The sequence below is a fragment of the Lissotriton vulgaris genome, chromosome 3_1 (assembly GCF_964263255.1).
Source record: "Lissotriton vulgaris chromosome 3_1, aLisVul1.2, whole genome shotgun sequence".
Taxonomy (NCBI): Eukaryota; Metazoa; Chordata; class Amphibia; order Caudata; family Salamandridae; genus Lissotriton; species Lissotriton vulgaris.
This window is the reverse complement of record NC_141689.1, coordinates 1,041,254,008-1,041,278,625: the sequence shown is the minus strand read 5'-3', so window position 1 is coordinate 1,041,278,625 and position 24,618 is coordinate 1,041,254,008. Positions and strand designations below refer to the sequence as shown.

The window sequence follows — 24,618 nt, the reverse complement described above, 5'->3', positions numbered from 1 at the left end:
ACATATGTAATTTCCAGTGTCCTTGCAACAGATACCCAGAGAGGAACATGCCAGCCATTTCTGTTGGTGATTATACGTCAGGCACCTCACCCATTGTCTATTTACTTTGTCTCTTCCAAAAAAGACCAGTTGGTCTCCCCCTGCATAAATGCGAACAACGTGGCTCTGTGCGTGATTGTAGGCTTTACTGGGTAACTGACAGATGTAGGAATCCCCAAAGCTTTTTACTCCTTACGTTTTTCTAAAAGTACCCTCTTTCAGGGCATCATTGCTGGGCTGAGGTTGGAGAATGTTTAAATACTGCTTTTTGTATTTCACCGCTCCTTTTTCATCAGACCACCAAGTATTCAGTCCCTATCCAACAGCTATTTCAAAACGTGCATCTGTGTGCCTACACGTTTCACTCTATCAACAGATGTATTAGTAGGCAGTGTAAACCTCTTTTATTGTATTACCACCGAGTCAGAGCTCCCCCCAGAAGCCCATGGTGTCATTAAGTGTAGCTGGCAATACTTCATCAAGGTCTCTACATCTAATCTTGAAACTCCCCAGAGTTTCCAGTTTGGACCCAGTCACTTCACCCAGCATTTTCAACCGTGGCTCCATATGCATCATGGTCAGCACTGTGCAACTCTGAAAGGCCTGCATCAGTTCCTCAGACATCTGCAATGACTATTCCATGGATATCACTCCAAGCAACTCCCGTTTCAATTCTTCTTCCTTACTGACGAGATGTGATAGTCTTGGTCCATCAACCCGGTATTGCGACTAGGGTTATCTCGCCTGCTGGGCATTTCAGGCTGGATTGTTTGGCCGGGAGAGGGAGTCTTCTATAATTTCCGTAAGTACAGATTCCAGCTTTTGATCCCAGGGGATATTTCCGGATGTTCCAAACTATGCCGGCCTCACTGGCTCCCTTTTCTTATTAGAATTTCGAAGTGAAAAGTCAGCACCTTTCTCATCCTGCGGACCTGCTCAACTCTGCAGGCGAGAGCCTCATGCTATATCGCCCGACCAGGATTGCCCCTATTTAATAACTTTGTAAGTATTGAAAGCTGCAAACTGGTCTGGTCCGGTTTGCACTCTTCCAGTCATCTTTCCGGTTTCTTTAAACCTCATGTTATCTGTTCCATGTTTCCCCAGCTTAACCCCTCTCTATGTGGACCGGGACAGGTACCTTACCATGTATGGCCCGCCATGAACTATCTGGATCCTTTGATTAATCTCAGGACCGCTGCATATTTGGGTAAATGTCTTCAGCATCTTCTTAGACATATTGCCTTAGTATACCCCATTTATCTAGAGCCCTTATCCTCATTTCCTGTTCACTCCTCTCCAGATTACTGCAGGAGCTCTCATTGGTATCTTTTAGCCTAATTTTAGGAGGGAAAACTTGTCTCCGTGCGCACCGAGTAGGTGATCCGCTCAAAATTTGTACTTATGGTTGTTATTTCTGCTCCCCCCTTACATATCGGGGTTTTTTGGTGTCCCTTCACCGTGGGTTATTGCAATTTTGTCCCCTATTTTCCCTGTGTGAGTTTGATTTCTCCTTGCTGATGGTTACTTGTATTCTCAAGTCACTTGGTTATAAACTAGTCTGTATATACCTTTGAGTTAAGTTAGCAGCATGTACTTGTCCTCATGCTCATTCTGGGTGGTTGTTGTTTTTAACTTGTTATACATTGTTGTTCATACCCGCCTTGTTGTTCCCGCAGATTAACTAATGGTGAGCTGTTATACAGCATATCAGGTGGTTGCTCCACCACATCCAGTTGGCCCCCATACATCTGCAAATATGTTTTCGCCCTGAGGAAAGAACGTGTAATGTGTCCTTGTGTTCCGAAACGCGCGTAGGCGTTTGTTTTGTTTAGTTTTATGGGTATTGTCAATTTATTCTATCTCTGTATTCTGTGTTTTTTTTCTATTTTGAGTTATTGTTATGTACATATTGTTGTTTTTGTATATGTATTGTTCCTCATTTCATCCTATTGCTTTAATATGGGCTTCTGCCTACATATTGACATCATTTATCCGAGACATGAAATAATTTTTTAATGTATATATTTGTGATTTGAATGTTGTTTTGACATATGAACAAATAAATGTCGTAATGGCCTAAATCTGCAGGACAACTATAAATATCTTGTGGAAGAATCTCCCATAAGACTATAGTCATAGGAGGAAGATTTGGGTATTTAGCTTGTGCTTTTCCCCTGCTCTCCTCCTCCCCATTGAGATTTCAGGGACACTCTGCTGTTTATTGGCATAGTCTTGGTCTTCTCCTTGATCGCTGATTGCATGTTATTTATCGGTCACATGAGCAATTTTTCTCTGTTAGTCACTTTCTTTTCACACCAATCCCTCACATCTCATGTTTTCTTTCAGTGAAGTAGAGTGTTGTTTAAAAAAGGAGTCTGCCCTAGTCCCCTTCTTCTGGTTATACGCCTTTTCACCATGATCATTTGCACCGTGCTGGCCTAGGACCCTTATTACAGCTGAAAACGTCAGAGTGCATACCAAGCAACTTTCCGCCAGCTAAAGCCAACAGATCCTCACAGGATGAAGTAGCTGTCTCTTACGCAGTATCATTATGCAGGTCATAGGTCCACCCAAGTACAAGTCCCACCAACTCTGGTCTGTGTCCTCCTGCCCCCTCTTCTGCCTTCCTCAGACATCACTGCCAGGGCTCAAAATCTTTGGTGTGGCTGAGGTTAAGCTGCAGTCAACATTTGGTGCACTTGTGGCTCTCTGATTACGGCTACACCAGTTCCAGATTACAGATTAGGCTCTAATGGTACAAGCACGGTGGCTGTCCGAGCTATCTTGACCTCTTTAGGAGGAGGGGCAGCAAGACGCTTAATTTACTGGCTGGGGCCTCCTAAACTACTGCCAAACTCTTTGCCACCTCTCTAATCTATGCATCTTGCGAAAGAATGTCTCAGCTCAATGAGCCCCTGCTAGAAGGCAAGTGGGTACTACCTAGCCGCAACCTAGAGTTCCTGAAGAGAGTAGCTATCTTTGAGCCTGTTAACATGCTTCCGTCTTGTGAATGGATGGAGAAAGGCACCTCCTCAGGGAAGTCAAATATAACAGTAAGAGTCTTGCTGGGGAAATGTCTTGAGATCAGGTGAGTTGTTTGTGTAGTCATAGTCCTTAACATTGGCAACAAGTTGGTCCTCTTTTGAATTGTGTCGAAAAAATCTGGAGTGAAACAAGCAGAGTTCTGTATTTTGTTTTCTCTGCTTTTTCAGTAATATCCCTGCATCATGTCCACTGCTAAAGCATGGAACTGCAGTAGTTGGGAGTTTAGCTGTCTAAGGTCAGGATCAGAGATTTTGTAGGCTAGCCCACCCCACCGCACCCTGGGACAGGAGAGTGCCAGAACCTGTTCCTTAGCGCCCCGTTGAATTATTCTGCTATGAAACCTAATTCTCTTACAAGCTGAAATGAGGGTACTAAAACCTTATTGTAGCTCTCTGTCTTCAAGATCTTTCTTGCTTTGGCCTTAATGTGTCAGGAAGGCCATCTTTCCATGCTTTTCTCCTGTTTTCTTTGTCTTTACTTATAACACTCTAACATATCCCTACTTTAAACCACAATCAGTCTACACTGAAGCTTCAGATTTTAGGCATGGTTAAGCTTTCCAGGTATAGAGAAACATAAATATTTACTTAATGCATAGATATGAAAGCGCTCAGATTTTCTTGATGTGTGGGCACTAAATGCCTTTGACATGTATTTGACATGAAGGTGTATTGAGGCAATTCATCTAGTGATCATTCCACTCATGTCTGGAAGTTACTGTCTTAGGCCAAAGAAATTGTTTTAGTAACTTCTTGTGGGGTGAAAGCAATGGATTACACTATCCTAATTTCAGATAGGCTTTTTCACCTCAATTGTGTCTCTTAGATTAAGGGAGATGGTGTTTTGTGCTTGGCAGCCAACTGCATATTTGGCACTATATCTTTCTACACACCTGAGACCTCTCTGCAGGATCGAGCAAACCTCCTTTTCTGGGGTTCTTAACAACACCTCTTTGAACTAAAAGTTGGTCCCCTTCCTTTCTGGAGTCCTTTGCTGCAGGGCACCTTTTCCCTGCTTTGATGATAAAGCGGGATAGTACCATTGAGGCAGGCTAGCCTCCTCTTGAAATGGAAATTCTAAATGTTTTCTCACAAAAGGTCTGTTCTTCTCCAAACTATTGTCTTTGAGTGGTGGATTTCGAACCACATTCATTGCGAACTCCTCATTAGTTGTTCCTCCTTCAGCTAGAGGTAACACTATGGAGAAACTCTCAGATGACGCATCGTAAATTGTACCAGAAAGCGCAAGGACCAAAGCCAAAAAAAAGAGGCAACTTTGCTCATGTTTTATCTACCCTCCTATATTTGATTTTATCATGACTGCCTAGCTGCCTAGCACCTTGCTGAGTGCCACAGAGCCCACATTGAACTTTTATATCCATAGTACTTGCCCACTCCAGGCAGGTCCTACTTAGTCCTTTCAGTGCCACAGCAAAGTCTAAATCTAGACCCCTCTTCCAAAGAAGGGGAGGCTACTTGATCTAACCATGACACTAATGTGTGTACTGGTACTGCATCCCTCAAAGAATGCATTTTCTTTGAGAAACCACCTCTCCATGGCTTAAGTAATATCTCTGCAGCCTAAGACCTCTTCAATTATTGGTCAACTTCAGCTTTAGATGACATAGCACTTTTAAAATCATATTGTCAGCCCTCTAAATACCCCCTCGGCTCTCTGTTATTCTGGTGCTCTGAAAGTGGCATGGGCATGAACATCCACTTATAGTCCAGATCTTAAAGCAACTGACAGGAGAGCTATTAAAAAATACCAACACCTGGTCCACACTGACTCAACTGAGTACTACTCATCATACATTGAAACTGTCAAGAAATCTACTGGGAAAAGGGTATTCATTGTCAAAACTGTTCTCAATCATGGAGTTTGTTACAACACCATCACCCCATTAAAAAGGTTTGTGACAATCTATGTGTTTTTTTACTTCCTAACATTTTAAAAATTTAATCTTCATTTGAAGAATAGCTTAGTGTTGATTTACTTGAATTTCCACACCTCTCCAGCTTTGACCTATCAACCGCCAACCTTCAAACCAGACAGTGTTATGCAGTTGGCTTCTCGCTTAAAACCACTAACACCCTTAAATCAGGTTCTTGACTAGATCTCAGCCCACCATATATTCTTTCCGCAGCTGCTGATACAATTTCTCAAATTCTTTTTAAATTGTGAAATCTTTCTTTATCATTCTCAGTATCACCATCCGGCTGGAAACATGCTATGGTAATCCCCCTTCTGAAGAAACTCTTGGTCAAACCTAATTTGCTCAGCTTTATTGACCCATATCACTCCTGCCTCTTCCTTCCAGAATTCTAGATATCTGGAGACTGTCAATCTCCTAGATGACAGAGTCAGGATTCTGCCCTCATTAAAGTACAGAACACACACCCCTGACAACACCAGGACCACTCTTGACAAAGCTGGATTAGCAGCTTTTTTCCTCTAGGACCTCTCTTCTGTTCTACACCTCTCGTCAAGCACAATTGCGCCGTTACTCAAAGCCCATTATGTCTCTAGTCAACAAGCCACCGCCACTCATACTGCCTTCCTCCAGATGTAACCCTCCCCTGCCAACTTTGCAATTCCCTTAGGTTAAGTGAGGTGATTCATATTAGTGCACTAACTGAGTTAAGGGTTATCTGTTGCTTATACATGCCATAGCTTGCAGAGACCAGCGCTGTGCCGGGCATGCCGGGCACACATCTAGAAGGTCACTAGCTCATCAGTCTTTATATTCAGGGTGTCTGATCTGCCTCCACCAGATAGTAGCATATGTGGTATCTATTGTGATGATTGCATACCACAGCCCTCAGCTCATGTGGAGCTCTAGTTCCACTCCTCATCTCACGAAGGTCTCAAATATAGCAGTGATCCTAGCCATAAGTCTTTTCTGTTCACTGCTCTATTCTTGCGCAGAACACTCTCAAACAATACATTCCGCCTACACGGCTGCCCCGCATGAGCCCAAAACCTCTCTTCTTTACTGTTTATGCTAATTTATTGAAGCCCCAGAATTACAGCTGGCCCACTGACCTCTAGCTGTGTGTGACAAAAAGATAGAGGGATGTTACTCCAGAAGAGTCACTCTGTCGCATATCATTATCAGATGCACCGGTCAGGTCCTCACTCCTATTGCATCTTCTCCTGGCACTACATGCCCTTTGACTGCCACGCCATTTGCAGCTGCTCTAAGCCACCATCTGTTCACTTTAAAAGACATTATGAGCAACAATGAAAGAGTGTTACTGGTTTGAAAACACAAGGGTATTCGAGCACATAGAAAAACAACACCTTTTTGGTGTGTCTAGAAAGCCCTCACTCACCGACCTGGTCGGTGACATGCTTCATCTTTGGGCCCCACTGGGAGTGACCGAGTGCCACCCCAGTGTGCTTCAACGCCAGATTTACTGCGGAGCAGGTAATGTGAAGATGTGGGAGCTAGGTGACAATCTAAGTGATTAAAGAAAGTGTGAAGTGGTGAGGTTAAACATTTCTTAATTGTATCAAAAATGGATTTATTGGCTGATCAAAGAGACATATTAAAAATGTGTTGAGAACTAGACCAACTAGGTTGAATGGTCTGTTTCCAATAATATTAAGTGACGGTCAACATGTTTCTGCCAATGTCGGTTTTATTTACATGGCATTCGTCAGGACCTATGGTGAATTATACCCCGGCTGTATGGACACGCTAAGGCCCACCCTACCAAGGGACGTGAAGGTTAAAAAGTCGTCTGAAAAAACTTTTGAACATAAAAAAAAAGTCGTCTGAAAAAAGTGCAAATGAGTGGGACCACACAAATAAAAACAATATGGTGGTTGGATCCCTTTAGTGTCTCCGGATTCTGGAGATCACAAAAATTAAAATGCACCTGTAGAAGCAAACAACACGCACAAACATGAAGACAAACAAACAATTCGTTTTTTGCTCAGGAGCTTGTGAGTAGTATACAGTGACTTGTGCCACGTAGGGTGGCATGCGCTTTCAGACATGAAATAAGCACATTTAGGGCGAGGTCGCAACTGCTATTATTAAATGTGCCTTATTTATAGGTCTCCTTAGTATTTTACATACGAGCTTGCACCTGATATAACACTGCTTCTGATAGTGTTGTTAATGGAGCTATTTAGTCAAATTATATTGGTGCTGGATTTTGAAACATCACTTAACTTATTAGAGTATCTTATTTGTTCTACTAGCCTATCCACCTGATTTCAGATTAATTGAATATAAAAACCCAGTTGTATCTTAATAACTGACTATTGTTTTCCCAATTTACTTACGTTGGATTCCTCTAACTCCACACCACTTATGGACTTCCTGGTAGACGATAAGTATCTTATACAAGTACTTGTGTCATTATTCAGTGTGCTGGTAACTGTTGCATAGCAAGAAGTGTGCCATCTATTCCACTTCCCTGTCTGTCAAGTGGTGCTTAACTTGTGCATATATTCAATATTTCTTGCACATCCTTAAATTGCTATTGTAACTGTGCAGCAACAAACCTATCCCATCACTAAATCCTTTGTTCTTTGTCTTTATGAATGACCAACAGTGAAGCTATTAAATCAGTGACAGTTGTATTCTATTCTCCTCCATATGAAATGCCCATCTTCCGTATCCTGTTCTACTTATTTCATAATCAAATATAGCTTGTTCGTGCATCTCTGTAATAATCTGGTTCTCCACTACATTCTCCAGTGGTTTAATGGGCAATATATAATTTGGTTGTGATGGTGATGCTGCTTTCTGCACATTTTGTTTCATGATCATAACAACAATAAACAGAGTATATTCTTGCAATTATCATATGCATACAACGGTTTATATTTGTTTACTTACTTTCTTATGCATGTTACCCTTTCTGGGGTACAGGCCATCAACCACGACTCGCCAGCCATCTCTGTCCTGGGCATTTCTTTCACTGTGACTCCACTTGTAACCCATCTCCTTATAGTCAGCCTCGAGACCTAGGCATAAATATTTCTTAGCCTTTCTCTTTTCCTTTGAGGGTTCCAGGTCTAGGTTTGTTTGGTGGTGTTTGATGTGGGCTTGCGGAGGGTCTGATCTATCCTGCACCAGCGTCTTTTCATGAGGTCTACATGAACATGGAGTTGGAAAGTCTGCTGGCATAGGTCGTTGGTGCTTATGGTGTTTCGCCAGCAGATTTGAAAGATTTTTCTCAGACCGGTATTGATGAAGGTCTGGACTTTGCTGGTGATGGTCACCGTTGTCCTCCAAGTTTCTGCTCCGTACAGAAAGACAACTTGATCTTAGTTTGCCGCATTTGGTTCTTGGAGCTCTATATCCAGTGTATCACCGACTAAGTCTATGATACTCCCCAGGTAGGTGAAGGTCTTAGCCTCTTCCAGTGTATCACCGACAAGATTGTGACTGCAGTTGCGCTGGCCATGTTAGCCTTCAGGATCTTGGTTCTTCCCCTGTGGATGTTGAGGCCAAGTTATGCTAATGTGACTGCCCAGTTTTTAGGTCTTGCATTTTCCATTCCGAAGGAATGGGAAATGCCGAGAATTCAAGTGCTTAAAATGCTCGTCAAACCAAGGGCTTTTTGGTGCGGTTTTCTTTGAGTTTGCGTGAATCACGTGACCAAACAAGCACGCGCATCAGCCTCCCTCCCTCCCTCCTAATTGCATTTTTTCACGGCCGCCACCACATCAAAGGGCTTCTCCCAGCGTGCGGTCTGCGGCTTCTCCTCCCCTAATTATTCATGGCTGGCCGGTGACCGGCCGTACTTTGACTTTCCCGGCCGCTCTTGTTCTATTTCTCACCCATTTTTTTCATTTATTTTAGTTTCTCACCTTTTATTCGCAACTTTATGTACATTCTGCCTTTACCACACTTCTTCGGGCCGCGTACATGCTTTGAGATTTAAAGCCAGCACGTCAGGGGAATAGTTGTGGTTCATTAAAGCACTGTGCCTCACACAGTTGAAGTTCGGTCTAGAATGCGGGGAAGCTGCGACTACATTGGTAAGCGTAATTGCTTCGTTTTTTTTATTAGTTGATGGCATTTGTAGAAAGCAGATTGGAGCTCCATAGAGCTAACATCAAAGGACACCAGTGGCTCCCTGAATCCTCTCCCCACTGGAAGCCACAGCCTTGTGCCACCCTTCCAACCCCCCAGCGACCGTCCGCTCCCCAGCCATCTGCGCAAACCCCCTCCCGCCTCCACAGCATCTCTTCCTGCGCTGCATTTACCCTGCAGTGCCACGGGTAACCCGTTGTCAAAGAGGCAGGAAAACTACATCAGGGGCAACATAAACTCCTTATATCTTGCCCCTCACTGCGCAACCACCATGCGCTCCTGCGCCCGATTCCAAACCGCACGTGGGCCTTCTGCATGCCCCCTCGCTGCTCCCATCTGCAAACATCCCCCCCCCCCCCTCAGCGCCATGCACTGCCGAAAGGCACTAACCCTCCCACCTGCCACACCATCCCTCCTAAGGCCTACGGCTCACCTAGCCCGCCCCCTCACCTCACTCAATGCAGCATCACATCTCTTCTCCGTAACATTCCCAGGAGAGAGGAGTGTGGCGCAATAGCCAGAGAAGCCAACTAGGAAACTAGGTTATAGTCACAGCATTAGCTCAGCATCCGTGATTCTGGGCAAATTACATTATACCTTGCCTAAACAATTAACGTGAACTTGTTTAGTGTAACCGGTGCAAATGCAAAGCGCTACAATACAATTGGGTTGCCCAGTATAAAACTGAAAAAAAGCGATGTCCCTCGGAACGCTTTTTTACACTTGCGCAAAATAGCTCATTTGCATGTCAAAGTAATATTCACCTCAAGCTCGTTCATTCTGTTGTTCCTTCAGATATGTCATTTATAATGTTATTCGTATAAGCAGTATTTTGGAAATTTGCTTGCCAAAACAAGACCGTTCAGTTTACCCACTTTGTCTGCAATGGGGACAATAGGGCACAGTACTGCGGAGTTTGGGTGCATTTATTATAGCGATTCTGTGATTGCCTGCACTTGGAGACAGACTGGTCTACATTTATTAAAGGAATGCTATGATTGCTGGCATGCGGAGATGCTCTAAAGAGGTTTGATTTATTGCTGAGAGCTTCAGAGTCAGCGTTTCACAGCACTTGCAGATTGTCGCAGACTGTGTAACATTTGGCACAGGCGCATCAAGAACTCCTTTTTCTCCCACAAAGGAAGAAAGCTTCCAAATAATTAATGTAGAGTGATGCGCACCAGAGACCAAATCATTGCAAACTGAAGGCCTGGGTGATGATAACAATCTTATCTGTCTTCTTTAGACAGAAGAATGTGTCACATGGGCCGACATGCATCACCACCGCCAGTGATGTTCCCTCTCCAATCCCACAGACTATCTGAAACAGGTGTCCAACAATGGTCCTGAGAGGCTGGATCCATAACTCCTTTTGAGGATCATGATGATTTATGTTGAAACAGTTAATTTATTGTATATTGGATCTTATGTGAATATTCTCAATCCCTGGCCCTCGTGGGCTTACGTTGGACGCTCCTCTTCTAATGCTAACCACTACCCCACTCAGTGAAAACTAGCATTAGCCAAGCCTACAGGCCTTGTTTTTCTTTGTAGTTACTGATCCGAGTTGGAGCGATAAAGGAAACAAGCATTTGCAATGCAATAGGTCTTGCATTCACGAGAGTTTGAGCTATTACAATTGCAAATAACAATGCCTTTTATTTTTGTTTTCATTTTAAAAACATAAAGGGCTTTGCCATTTACAAAACCAATAGCTCCAACTTTCCTACTGCGAGACCTATTGGCAACACCAGTGCTTGTTGTTCTTCTATTGCATCTGCAGATGGATATGGGAGAGTAGGACCAGGTCATCTGTAAAGAAAGTCCAGGTCTTCGAGCTGTTTCTAAGGTGACCACTGGACCCCATTCCTTCTTGCTGTGGATGTTTTCATGATCTAGTCTACAGCCAGCCAGAAGAGAAAAAAGTGAGAGCAAACAACCCTGCTGAACTCTGGTCCTCCCTTGGAAGGCTTCCACGAGTTTCCCTCCATTGTCTATCTTGCAGGTCATTCCCTTGTTAGAGTTCCTGATGATTCTTATAAGTTTATTTGACACACCGTAGTGGCAGAGTAGTTTCTAAAGGGTCTCTCTGTCCTCGCTGTCGAATGCCTTCTCATAGTTCATGAGGTTGATGTAGGAAGGTGGATATCTGTCTATGGTTGCCCCCAACTTTTTGCCTGGTGTTTTGCTGGTTTTTTAACTTAGTTGACCTGGGGCCCTGCTATTCAGGACCCCAGGCCCACTGCTCTCTCTGTAAAATGGATTCCATGTACTCTAGGTACATATCTAATTGGATACTGAGTCACCTTATCAGCCCCTGTACAGTGTACCTTAGGTACCCAGGGCATAGGTGCACCCAGGGCCTACCAGGGGCTGCAGCATGTATTATGCCACCCCTGGCTGGCCATCCAAATCTGACACAACTGGCTGCACAACAGGTGGGGCAAGGTGGTGTAATCACCCTTTGCTTTAGATATAGTATCCCTATATCTAAACCTAAAATGGACACATATATTCCTATCATTCACTCCTATGGAAGGCCTTATCAATCCTGAAGGCAGAGTGCTTGGAATTATGTGAGATGGTGCTCTGGCATGAGCTGGGCCCGTTTGCAGCTTGCGGAACCAAGTCCTAATAGCTGTTCCATGATAACGCTATACCATATACTCTTAAGTGCATTATAAACCTCGCGGTCAAATGCTAACTTTGGTATAGCATTACCAAAACATGTCGAGTAAGGTGTCATATGAATTGGAATACTACCCCCTCGCCAATTCTGGCGACGGGGGTAGCATTCCTCCCTTCTAGAGGGACAAGTCATGTATGTAACTGTAAACCCCGGTTAAAGTTAACTCGAGCCTCAGCATCACAAAATGGATGCTGCCACCACAGACACAAGTCTGACCTCCTGCTGCTGGGAGTCCTTCCAGCGAAGGAGGCTCGGACAGAGGGTTTCCTGCCTTGGGAGGTGCTAGCACCACCCCAGACAGGATTTTGTGTATTAGGTAGGACAGGGCTGAAAGGAATGAGACATGCCTGGGGCACACAAGGTGTCCCTGTGCATACATCGGTCCAAACCAGTTCCTGGGGCACTCCAGCCCCAGAGCTGGCGCAAGACCAGACAAAGGAAAGGGGGTGTAACCACCCCCCTTCCTCGTCCCACCCAGAGGAGGGACCTAGTCGTAGTGCAGCCCCCTTTAGCTGAATAAAGGTAGGAGCTGGTCCCATTCCAAACTAGATTAATCTTGACAACTTCCACAAAGAACTCTTGACCTTCTCCCTCCTGAACCATCAGAAGACTGAAGAATCTCCCCTATGGTCAGGGAGTGACCATCCTGCTTCGCAGGCACCATCAAGCTCCTGGGCGGTTTGCTGCAAGTCCTTCCATCCCGGAATCCGACAACCCAGCTCCACAAGACCCGGACCTCCAGACCTCTCTGACCTCTACCCACATCCACAGCACAGCTGGGACCCGTGGGTGCAGCGAGCAACGTGGGGACGGCCATCTTGAGAAACCTGCACAGCGCTTCCAGCACGACCGCCGAGGGATCCTCGAGTGAGTGCATTGGGGTCTGAGAAGCCCCACACCGACGCAGCTCCTGCACCAAAGACCATCCCCCCAGAATCCACGAGATCTGCGTGGGGCCCTTTTGCCTGGTTGCTGCTTTTCCTGTTGTCTGGTCACTTGCCGGCTGGCTCGTGACCTCTGAGACAAAGACCCGAAGATTTCACCACTGCTGGTCTGGTCCCCCAGACTGGCCCTTGCTTCCTTGTAAAGGAGAAGCACCCCGGACCCTCCTGGTCCGCACCAGACGCCATCTTTGTTCCACCGCGTGGCTTGCACTAGCCAAGGCCTGTTGACCAGATCGACGATCCAACACCGCCAACAGCAGCAGACTACGTGTGACAGCTCGTGCCTCCAGCCTGGTTGTGAAGAACAGCTCCTGGTCCGCGCAGCTACAGAGAGAAGCGACCCTTCTTCCACCTGAACGCGACAACAGCATCTGGTTCCCTCCTGGTTCCAGCACCGTCACTGGCTAGTGACCGAGACTCTGTCCCCTTCCCTTTCAGGACTTCTTCTTCCTAGTTCCATCCTTGGAACCACCGGACTCCTCCATCTGGCTGCCTGCCAGCAACTCGTTGTTTCAGGCATCACCGGGATCCACCCAGCAAACCCAACACAACTTCAGCCCTATGCACTCGCAGCCTGTGGGTTAGGTAACTAAAGCTTCTAGGTGCTGAAGTCTGTGTTCACTATCCTAGTGTCCAGGTCCACTGTTGTTTTCCCTCCATCCAGCCGGGTTCGTCCGGAATCCGTAACTTTCTAAACTGTAGCATCCATAGACGTTGGTACGCATTCCGCGTGAGAGTTTCCACTCTGCAGGTGAGTCCCGTGGGCCTCCTGCTCCTTACTTACCTAGTTTGTAGCGTAGTCCCAGCGATTTTCCAACCTCTGGATCTCCTTACAGTACTTTCTTACCTCGCATTCCATTGTTTTGAGTATATGGTTTGTCGTGCCCCTAAGGCGCCCTTGTAAATATTGTGCAAACTCGTATTTCCTTTTTAGTGCTGTCATGTGCTTAGCCCTCTGACCTCATAAAGAGTTCAGAGGTGTATGTTAGTTAATAAATATCTGTTTATTTTCATAACAACCTGTGTGGTGTCCTTTCACTTGGTCTTCAAGGGGTTATATGTGGTAAAACAGCTGGCTTCACATGCCATTCAGAGTTTAGCCTAAAGACTGCTCTTGTCCACGCTACTAGGATAGCTGGTCTATAAGGTTGACTTACAACCAATCACCATAAGGGTAGTTTGGACTGATACAAGGTGATCACTAGAACTAGTGAACATCATATATCAGGCCAACTTCTCACAGTTGACATAGAGGGAGGAGTTCCATTCCATCGACTGCTCAATGATGATACACTGTGTTGCAATCTGGTCTGTGCAGGATCTATCTGTGCGGAAGCTGGCTTGCTGATCTCTCAAATGAATGTCGACCTGTTTTTTCATTCTGTTCAGCATGGCTCTGCTACAAGAGTTATCCCTCTGTAGTTTGTATAATTACTCATGTCACCTTTCTTTGGGATCTTGATGAGATATCCCTCCTTCCAGTTTCTCTTCCCAGATACTTTTAAACATGGGGTAGAGCATGTATACTGATGTTTCAATGTCTGTCTTCAGTGCTTTTCCAGAAATGTTTCCAGATCCTGCTGCCTTTCTATTTCTCAGATGTTTGATGGCTTGCTGTATTTCTTCCTTGGTTGGTCTGCTGCAGTCGATTGGCAAGTCCTTGTCAGCTGACTGTATGTCTTGTAGAGTCTACGGCACAGGCTGGTTCAATAGTTCTGCAAAATGCTCCACCCATCTTTGTTGCTGGCCTTCGTTACCCATGATTGCCTTCCCAGCTTCTTATTTAACAGGCCTTTCTGGCTTCCTGTATCTGCCGGAGAGTTTCCTTGTTATGTCATAGAGTTCTTTCAAGTTTCCTTTGCTTGCTGCTTCCTGGGCTTCTGTGGCAAGACCATATATGAATATTCGCTTGTCTGCTCTTAAGCTTCTCTTTACTGCCTTGTTGTTTTTTGTGTATTCACCTTTAGTTTTCACTTTTTCTACTCGTGTTAGTTGGTGTTGACTACAGCTATCTTTTCCTTTCTCTCCTGGATTTTGTGGAGAGTCTTGGTGAGATTCTTTTTTTATGTTGCTGTTCCTTTGGACCCAATTCTTCCTGGCAGGTTGATGTCAATGTTTATTTGATCTTCTCCCATTTATTTATTTATTTATAGGTTTGTAGCGCGCTAGAATCGACTCTATACAGAGTATCTCTGCGCACAGGAAAAAAAAGGAGTAAGAGAGAAAGAAAAAGACTAGCAGCATCAGTTTAGCATATAGTTCAGTTCAATATTGACTTTCAATTGGGTCTCTGTCATCTTCTATTTCTTGCAGGACATGAAACTTGTTACTGAGGGTGACTAAGTATTCACTCCAATTCTGTACATCTTTGAGGAGGGCGATGTTTTAAAGCTGGTGTTGGTTTGTCGGTTCCATGCATGCTTTCTTCAGCTTTAGTCTGGCCATGACAAGGTGATAGTCTGACTCCACATCCGCTCCTCTCATCACTTCCATATCCTGCAGGGACCTCCAGAACATCTTGGCAATGCAGAAATGGTCAATTTGATTCTCTGTTGAAAGGTCCGGTGACACCCATGTTGCCTTATTTTATTCTTTTGTGTGGGAATGCACTACTGCCTATCACCAGACTGTCCAGGGTACAGAGATCTGCAATACTTTTACCATTATTGTTTATGTCACCAAGGCCATGGTAGCCAATGACTTCTTCGTACCCAGTGTTGTCGCTTTCGATCTTGGCATTCATGTTTCTCATCAGTATGGTGATGTCTCTCTCAAGGCATTCCTCCAGGATGCATTGGAGTCTGTTGCAAAAATTATTTTTTTGCCTCCTTTTTGCTGTCATTTGTAGGTGCATAGCACTGGATAACATTCATGTTGATCCTCCTTTTCTTTTTGCAGAAGGTCGCTTTGATGATTTTGGGACTGTGGACTTCCCATCCAATCAGCTCTGGTGGCTGCTGGTGTTAGCATCAGTGCTACTCCCTGAGTAAGTGGAGTGTTCTCTTCCTCGTGTCCAGAATAAAACAGCATCAGACTGTGTCCATCTGGTCTCGCTGATGCCAGTCAGGGCAACGTTGCAATTTTTCAACTCCGTTGCCACTTGGACTCTGTTGACTGTCTTGTACATGGTCCTCATGGTCCATTTCCCGATGTTGATGGTCTTGGCCGAAAGCAGGTGGATCATCATTGTGGCCGGCAGACAGAAGGACAATGGGTCCATCACAGTCTGTGAGAGGCTGGGGGGGGGGGGCTGTTCTTGAGCACAGCAGAGTACGAGGCGCCCCAGCAGAGAGTTCTCAGAAAACTGAGGCATTTCAAAGGTGAGCAGTGCAGGTCGCTATAACCCCCAAAATTACGGACAAAAGGCATCCGAAGAAGGATCATCACGGACAATAGACATGACTTCCAAATAATGGACTGTCCGTGAAATTTACGGACAGTTGGTCACCCTATGTCAAATATACCCATATTTGTTGAATGTTGACTACAGATCTACAGATATTCAGATTTATATACATTTTCCTAGCCAGCTTCCTCACCAGACATTCTGTAGGATATAAAGAATTGGTCACATTTCCATGTCCTAGTTTGTTTTGGGTGCATTGAACCACATTTTTTGCTTGGTTCCGTATTGCATTTCTTTATCTGTCAAGTGAGGTCTTTGTAACAACTCATTGTTAATAGATGACTTAAACTGTTGTATGGAAAAAACATGGCATTTTTCCAAAATGGGAACCCCAGTTTTCCCTTAGATGTAGGAATCTGTCGGTTTTTAGTGAAATATTCACCTTGTTACTGTGATTACAAAAGAATGTTAAAAAAACAAAACTTTTTACTTGTTTATACTTTAATGGCGGACATGGAACAAATTTACTCGAAATATATTTGATCCTTTTACTGTACATTTCAATTGTATGTTTTCTCACCCACATTCCTAGGTTCATCTTTTCTGTTGAAATCCCTTTTTGATTGTTCAATGAATGGGTCTAAATTTAGATTAACTATTTTTGTTATATCATTGCGATTCAAAGTATTTAATACTATCTTCTTTCCACAAGAATCTAAATCCTTTTCGCTTGATCTCTAATAGTGTTTCTTGATAATGGAGAAGAGCTACATTTTTCACAATTTATTTCATATTTGAAAGTATACCAAATGTTTTTATGCTATTTAGCAGCCATGAAAGAGACCGAACTAATTGTGTCAACGTGAGTATCACCTTATGAGGAAAGAGCAATACCTTCATCTATACATTTGCGATAACCACGTCTTTTATGTAATTTCATTACAAATAGCTATTGCTGGATTTTCAGCCTCCAATGCAAATCATGCATTCAAATGCAAATAATAATGTTAAATTCCTTTCATTCCTTTAAATAGCATTGCTTTTTCAGAAAGGATTTTATTTGTTGAAATTTTAGCTGTGCTTCCTTGGCATTGAGAAAATGTTTCATTCCCGAAGTTCACTCCAAAGTTCATAAATCTGTAGTTTTTTCTAAAGAATGCCCCATTCTGTGTTATCAAAGGATTTCTCATTGTGCATGCTTAGAAGTACATGTTATGTTTCGTTCTCTCTGAAGTAGCACATGATGATAACCAAATGCAGAATGTTATTTCTTCTGTAACTTTTAAAAATAAATGCAGATTGGTCTTTACTACCAATATGTTTAAATACTTTGCCCATACCTTGGGGAAGATCGTAGCATAAATATTGCTAAATGAGATTGGTCTATAATTCTTGCAATATAGTAAGTCTATACCTTGATTGGTATTTAATATGAAAGTATATATTTTAAAGCTGTGTGGAAACATTTGAAATCAATATTAGTGTTGTATATTTCCATTAAGACTTGGGTCAGATTCAGTTTGAAGGTTTAATTAGACTGGTTGGTAAAATCATCTCGTCCCAGTATTTTACCATCTTTTATTGAGGAAATGGTTTGATTTGATTTATATCTTGGGCACAGATCAGAACATACTTTATCATCCTCTGAAAGCTTAGGTATTGGAAGTGAATAAAAACATTCCATAATTTGTGTGGAATCTGCTTGTTTTTTAAAAATTACACATCAGTCTGAATAATGTAAAAGCTTAAATGACTCTGATTTTATTATTGTACATTTTTCCTAAATTATCTTTAATTCATTTTATCCATTTTCTTCTGCCTATAGCCAGGAGTTTACTGACTTTTATTGCCTTCTCCTGGAAGGATTGTTGGATTGCTTAGGAGGTTCTTTCTACTTTCTTGTTAAGGAAAGTGTTCATCTTGGAGCAGAGTTTGGACTTCCTTCCTGCAGTATTATCTTTCGGATGCAATCTCAGTTTATATTCTCATTTGCTGTGCCTCGCCTAATTTCTCCTATTCTAAGTTTCTAGATTTTTTGTTAAATGCCACCACTTTATTAAATATTCTTTGCATCACTGTTTATCTTTCTTTACATCTTTAACAGAACCCAATATTTCCTCTCTATTTTTTCTACTGGACCCTTCCCAATCAGGATCCAGAACTAACCACAGCACCTAGACAGCCCTGATCGCCGCATCAGATGACATCCGCATCCTACTCAACAGAGGAAAATCAATCGCCCTTATCCTCCTGGACCTCCCCACACCATCTCCTGCCCCACACTCATTGACCGACTATGACAGATTGGAATCACAGACGATGCACTCAGATGGATGGCATCCTTTTTCATCGGACGCATTCAAAAAGTCCGCCTCCCCCCTTCACTTCGCAACCCAAGCACACCATCTGCGGCGTACCCCTAGGATCATCCCTCAGTCCAACCCTCTTCAACATCTATATGACGCCCCTCACCGACATCCCCAGATCGCACAACAGCAACATCTCCTACGCCATTGATACCCAGCTCGTCCTCTCGCTCTCAGCAGACCCCATCTCGAAGAAGACCAACTTCCACAACTGTATGAAGAATGTCGCAACTTGGATGAAGGACAACTGCTAGATGCTCAATATAGACAAAACTTAAGTTCTGATCTTCGGCAGTCACACTGCTCTCTGGAATTACTCCTGGAGGTTGGCGGAGCTCGTACCCACTCCCACACCAACAGACATTGCCCACAACCTCGGCATCATCCTGGACAGTGAATTCTCCATGAAACATCAGGTCAACACCGTTTCCTCAGCCTGCTTCCACTCATTCTTCATGCCTCACAAAGTCTTCAGAAGGCTCCCCATCAGCACCAGGAAAATGGTGACGGAGGCCACCAGCTGACTAGACTACGGCAACACACTCTTTGCAGTCACCACCGCCGAACTCGACGATCCAGAACCCCTCCCGCGAGGAGGCTGTATGAATTTACGAAAAGTAGTTTTTTTTTGTCAAGAGTAGAAGTGATAGGTTGTTCAGGTTGTTCTCCTTTCTGTTCTTCTCCCGATGTATCCTGGGTTGAGCTTGATGGGGATCCCGGGGTTGGTGTTCCCAGCTCCTCCTCGTTCCCAAGGTGATCTCCCCGGAGGCTCATAGGATGGAAAAAAGAGGGAGCCGTCAGATAGGGGTTTTGATTATGTAAGTTTGTTTTAGACCCGTCACCGCACCTTCTAGTGTTGGGGCTTGCTTCTCTTGGGGTTGGAGGGGAGGGGGGGCGGGTTCTTATCAAGTGCCTAGGGGTTCTGGTAGTGCTCGGTTCAAAAACGTATTTGCTTTGCCAATGCCACACAAAAATTAACAAGAGAAAATACTCAGGGTGCCACTTGTTTGGGATACCACAGGGCTCACAACACACGGGCTTTGAAAAGCGAGACTTCTCACTTCTCACTTCTCCTTTACCCGTAATACGCCCTGTTTTCACCACCCGCTTCCCTTAACCCCACTCCCTGGTCCCTCAAGACGCTCTCACTCACCGGCTCCACCACAACTCTCCAGAGATGCGGCCGATCCCCAGCATCCTCCGGAGGGCAAGACCAATATTCTCACCACCTCTCGTCCGGTTCCGCATCTTCTCCTTTTGCTCCAGCTTCTTTTCCGTCCACGACATCCTCACTCCTGGGTTCGCCTTCAGTTGTTTGTGCCCAGGGTCCGTCCTCGTTCTTCCGCTCTCCTGACTTTCTTCCTGTTGCCAGCGTGCCACCAGTCTGAGACGCCACCCCTTTAATTTCGCCTGATTTAATTGGATCGCAGTAAATACTTCCGCGGTCGTTCCCTACTACTTCCGTGTCTCCGTCGGCGCCTCACTGTGGATAGACAGGGGAAGGGTACGGTTTTTGTAGTCCTCTGACATAGTCCGGGCCGCTGAAAGAATCCTGTTTTGTAAAGTCCTCCCACAGCGACACCCCTGTGAGTCCTTCCTGCATTTTCTCACAGTCCCCTACGTACTTCCATATCTTTTCCCATTTTCCCCTTGCCTGTTGTTAACTAGAGTCCTACACACAAGGGAAACTGTATGTTTATGCAGCAAAGTGAGGAGCTCTTTATATCCCAGTAGGGACTCCTCTTTAATTTCTTGCGTTTGTAGGGAGTGTTTTTCAAGTGTATGTTTAATTTTGAGATATCTGTTGCTGTGAGTCGAGCAGTTCCTGTTCCTCTGCTGGTTCTCTGAAAGATTTAAGTCCCTGCAGTCCCCAAATGTCACTCAGTTTTAAGATGCCATTTAGGTCCCATTTGTAGAAGCCCTCAAAATTCAGCTCAATGAGCATCTCTGATTCCCACTCACAGTGGCATTTCTAGTGTAATCATGCCTTCCACTCTATTCTGCAGTTTGCCGTTCACCAGATTTCAGTCGCTGTGTCTATGTGATGTGCCATGAAATGGGAGTTCTACCACCAAACAGTGCCCCAGATACCCCTTATTCCCATTGCCTATCTATCCTCCACAAAATCAAGTGATTTATTCTTGTCCCACAGTGGGCATTTGGCGATATCACCTGTTTGATCTGTCATTTCAATAGGCAGGATTCAAAGATCACTGTTGATTTCCTCTCACTCTTTCCTGATAGCATATTGTGAAAAGGGTTGTCTCTTAATATTATATAATAGCAGCCCGTCCCGACGTTGTCCGCGTAGGAATTGCTGCCGGCCAGTAGTATATTGTTTTGTAGGATTTCGTTTTGATAGCATTTCTTATCTGTGACAGGCCTGTGAAACGCTCCGATTCACAGTGCACTGCGGATGCACTTAAGAGTGTGCGTTCAGTAGTGTGTGAACTCGAGTTTCCCTACTTTCTTTTTCCTTGCAATGTTATTGGGGGAGGAGACCGCTGACTGCCACTCCTCGTCATCCACCTCAATTCCATCATTCAGCCAGAGTTCTCTCAGTTTCGCCAGCAAGTCAGACCTCACGTTAACAAGCTTCTTATAAGTCAGGGAGATGGCACTATCTGGCATGTGACCGTCCAAAACTCTATCTTCCAGCGGGGACGATTCAGGCACTACCTCCCCCACCGGTATACAGGACGAGAGAGCGTGTCGAAGCTGCGCGTATCGGAAGTATTCCGTCGCGCCCAGTTGAAACTCGGCCTGTAATACGTCAAAGGATTTGATCGCCCCGCCAGCCATCACGTCTCCCACCTTGGATATCCCAATGACATCCCATCTGTCGAACCCTTTAGTATGCCACAATTTCCCCAACAAGTCGGAGTCATACAGTGGAGTGGCCATAGAGATCCTGCCCTGCCATCCCAAAGTCTTGGTAACCGCCCTCCACAGCCGTACCACTGTCTTAGTGGGACCCGTCAGCTTCCGATCCAGAGACCTCGAATACAACGCCCTGTAGTAGTTTCCATCATTCATAAGCCATCGGTCCATTGCATAGCCGGGGCTAACCGCTGGGCCGTAGAGGCCATGGTTAACTGCAGCCAGTTGGGACGCCCAATAATATCGACGCACATCCGGTAGGGCAATGCCGCCATCATAGCAGGGTATGGTCAATTTCACCAAGGATATCCTTGGCCTACCGTCCCACAGCAAGGTGCGCTGCAAATTCTCAATCTCCCCAAAATACTTGGCGGGCACCGGATCCTGAGTGTTCTGCAACACATAAAGGAACCGCGGCAAGGACATCATTTTAAACAATGCCGCCCTGCCCAGTAAGGAAATCGGCAACTTTTTCCAACCCTCCACATCTCGACGCAGCCTCGCCAAAGGAGGAAGCAAGTTGTGTGTGTATCGTGCCCGGGGATCCTTTGATACATAGATGCCCAGATATTTAAAGCCCTGTTGGGCAATCTGTATTGCACAGCCGCGTGGAAGGCGCGGAGTGTCACCACACAACGTGTAGAGAGAGGACTTGGACCAGTTAATGACCAGGCCAGAGTAGCTACCGAAGGTGCCAAGTAATCCAAACACTACTATAAGGGAGTGGCAAGGGGAGATGAGGTACAAGAGGATGTCGTCAGCGTAGAGCGATACCCGGTCCTCAAAGCCCGGAGACCACGTTATCCCCGCGACATCGGGATGAACCCGGATCCACGCCGCCAATGGTTCAAGTGCCAATGCAAACAGGAGAGGCGATAACGGGCATCCCTGTCTGGTGCCCCTGCGTAACGCAAAAGAGGCAGACACTCGGCCGTTAACAGTAACATTAGCCAATGGGGCAGAGTACAGGAGCCGGACCCAGCCAATGTAAGCGGGTCCAAACCCCAGTTTGGCAAGCACGGCCCACAAGTAGTTCCCCTCCAGCGAATCAAATGCCATGGTGGCGTCGAGCGAAGCGAGAACCGTGGGTTCAGTAAGCATCTGAGCCCGCGCCATGACCGCGTGGAGCCTGCGAAGGTTGAGGGCCGTGTTGCGATGCGGTATAAATCCAGATTGGTCTGGATGAACCAGGTCCGAAATCACCCCAACCAAGCGGTTAGCCAGCAGCTTGGCCAGAATCTTGGGCTCGGCATTTAACAAGGATATGGGCCTATAAGAGCGACACTGGTCCCGTGGCTTCCCCTCCTTGTGTATCACCACTATGGTAGCAAGTCTTTGGTCACGCGGGAGCTCACCAGCCTCGCGGGCCTCAAGGAACATATCCAGTAGAGGCGCAGCCACAGTATCGGCCTTGAGCTTGTACAGTTCAACGGGAATGCCATTGGGCCCCGGCGCTTTGCCGGATCGCAGCGACCGGATCGCCAACGCCACCTCGTCGATCGCTAAGTCACGGTCCATGTCCTCCCGCTCAACGTCCGAGAGGCATGGGAGCTCGATGTCCTCCAGAAAGGAGGCCGAGGCCGATTCCGGTAGGGAAGCCGGAAAAGCACCTCACTATGGATTTAGCCAGGAGGTCACGAGTCTTTGGATTTCGAAAATACCAAGGATTAATGGGGGCCACCCTCGACGTCGCGATAACTTGGAAGTCAAAGGACACCCAAACCGGGGAATGATCCGAGATACCCCTGGCCATCAGGCGGGCGGTGGACACCGACTGCGCCTGGGCCGCAGGAGTGAGAACATAATCAATACGAGACAAACTGCCATGGGCACCCGACAGGAACGTATACTGTCGTAAGGCGGGATGTAGTAGTCGCCAGCAGTCCACCAACCCCATGGAACCTAGGAAATCCGGAAGCCAGGACTGTGATGCGCGTAGGTCTCTGGATGGGAAGCGATCCAATTCTCCCGATACCACCGAATTAAAGTCCCCCCCCCCCAGAATCAACAGGCCCTCAGGAAGATTCAAAATGGCGCTACCCAGATCTTGAAAGGTGGTCGCTTGCAGCCCCGGGGGGACGTAAACCGAAACCAAAACCAGGGTGCGTCCCTCCCATTTACCCACCACGGCCACATATCGGCCCCTCTCGTCAACAAGTGTGGACTCCACCTCCAGTGGAAGAGACATGCGCACCATGATGCCCACGCCCCTGGAGCCCGTAGAGGACCCCGAGTGGGCCACCATCTTGAAACCCTTCCTGTTCAAAGCCCTACACGTATTTCCCACAAGATGGGTTTCTTGTAGGAGAACAACATCTGGCGAGCAGCGTTTAAGCAGCTGCAGTATAACACTTCGTTTTATCCGATCCCCCAACCCATTCACGTTCCAACTCAACAAATTCAGAGATTTACCCCCCATCGTCTAGGACGCTGCACCCCATCAACCCCACCCGCAATAGTGCCCGCAGAACAAATAGGACAGACCAATGAGACCCCAGCCTAAACAAAGAAAGGAACAAAAAGGAATACAGAAAAAACACACCCCAACAACCCCCCACCCTGCACCCCTGCATTTGACTAATAGCCACCCCAACTAGCAGTGTGCCTGTCACCCCTTAACTAAGCTACAAAAAGCCCCTTCAGAGGAGAAAGGAGGCATCCTATCCCCCCCCGTCACCCTCCATATGAATATCAGAAGCAATCAAAACTGAAGCAACAATGTCTGGTGTCGATGTCACTCGCAGCTACCCCCCCCCAGAAAGTCAGAAATCTCGTCGTTCATTCCTGGGAACCTGCTCCTCCGGTGGCCTGCTCCGTCTGGTCCTCCGGGTCAGTCTGCTGTTGGGATAGAGTGTCCAGCCAGTCCCCTGCCGCATCCGGGAAGTCGAAAAACAAAGTTCGATGGTTGTGTTCAATGCGAAGCTTGGCAGGATAGAGCATGGAGTAGCGCAGCCCTAACTCCCTAAGTCTCCTCTTCACCCCAGCAAAGCTCTGGCGGCGCTTCTGTACTGCTTGGGTGAAGTCGGGGAAGAAGTTAACATCCGAGTTCTGGAAACGCAACGGGCCGGCAGTCTTCGATGCCTGTAGAATGGCGTCCCGGTCCCTGTAGTTGAACAGCCTCGCAATGATGGGGCGAGGGTAAGCGCCCGACTTTGGTGGGCCTCCCGGTATCCTGTGCGCCCTCTCCACCGAGAAAAACTTGCTCAGACCCCCGGGGGCCAGATTCTTGACCACAAGGTCCTCAACGAAAA

General features: G+C 45.9%; 1 protein-coding gene across 1 annotated transcript in view; it reads left to right on the top strand.

Annotated features, from left to right (window-relative positions):
* FOCAD (focadhesin) overlaps positions 1-24,618 on the top strand; it is a 1,219,893-nt gene that overhangs the window by 491,473 nt on the left and 703,802 nt on the right. The gene's annotated exons all lie outside the window — the stretch shown is intronic.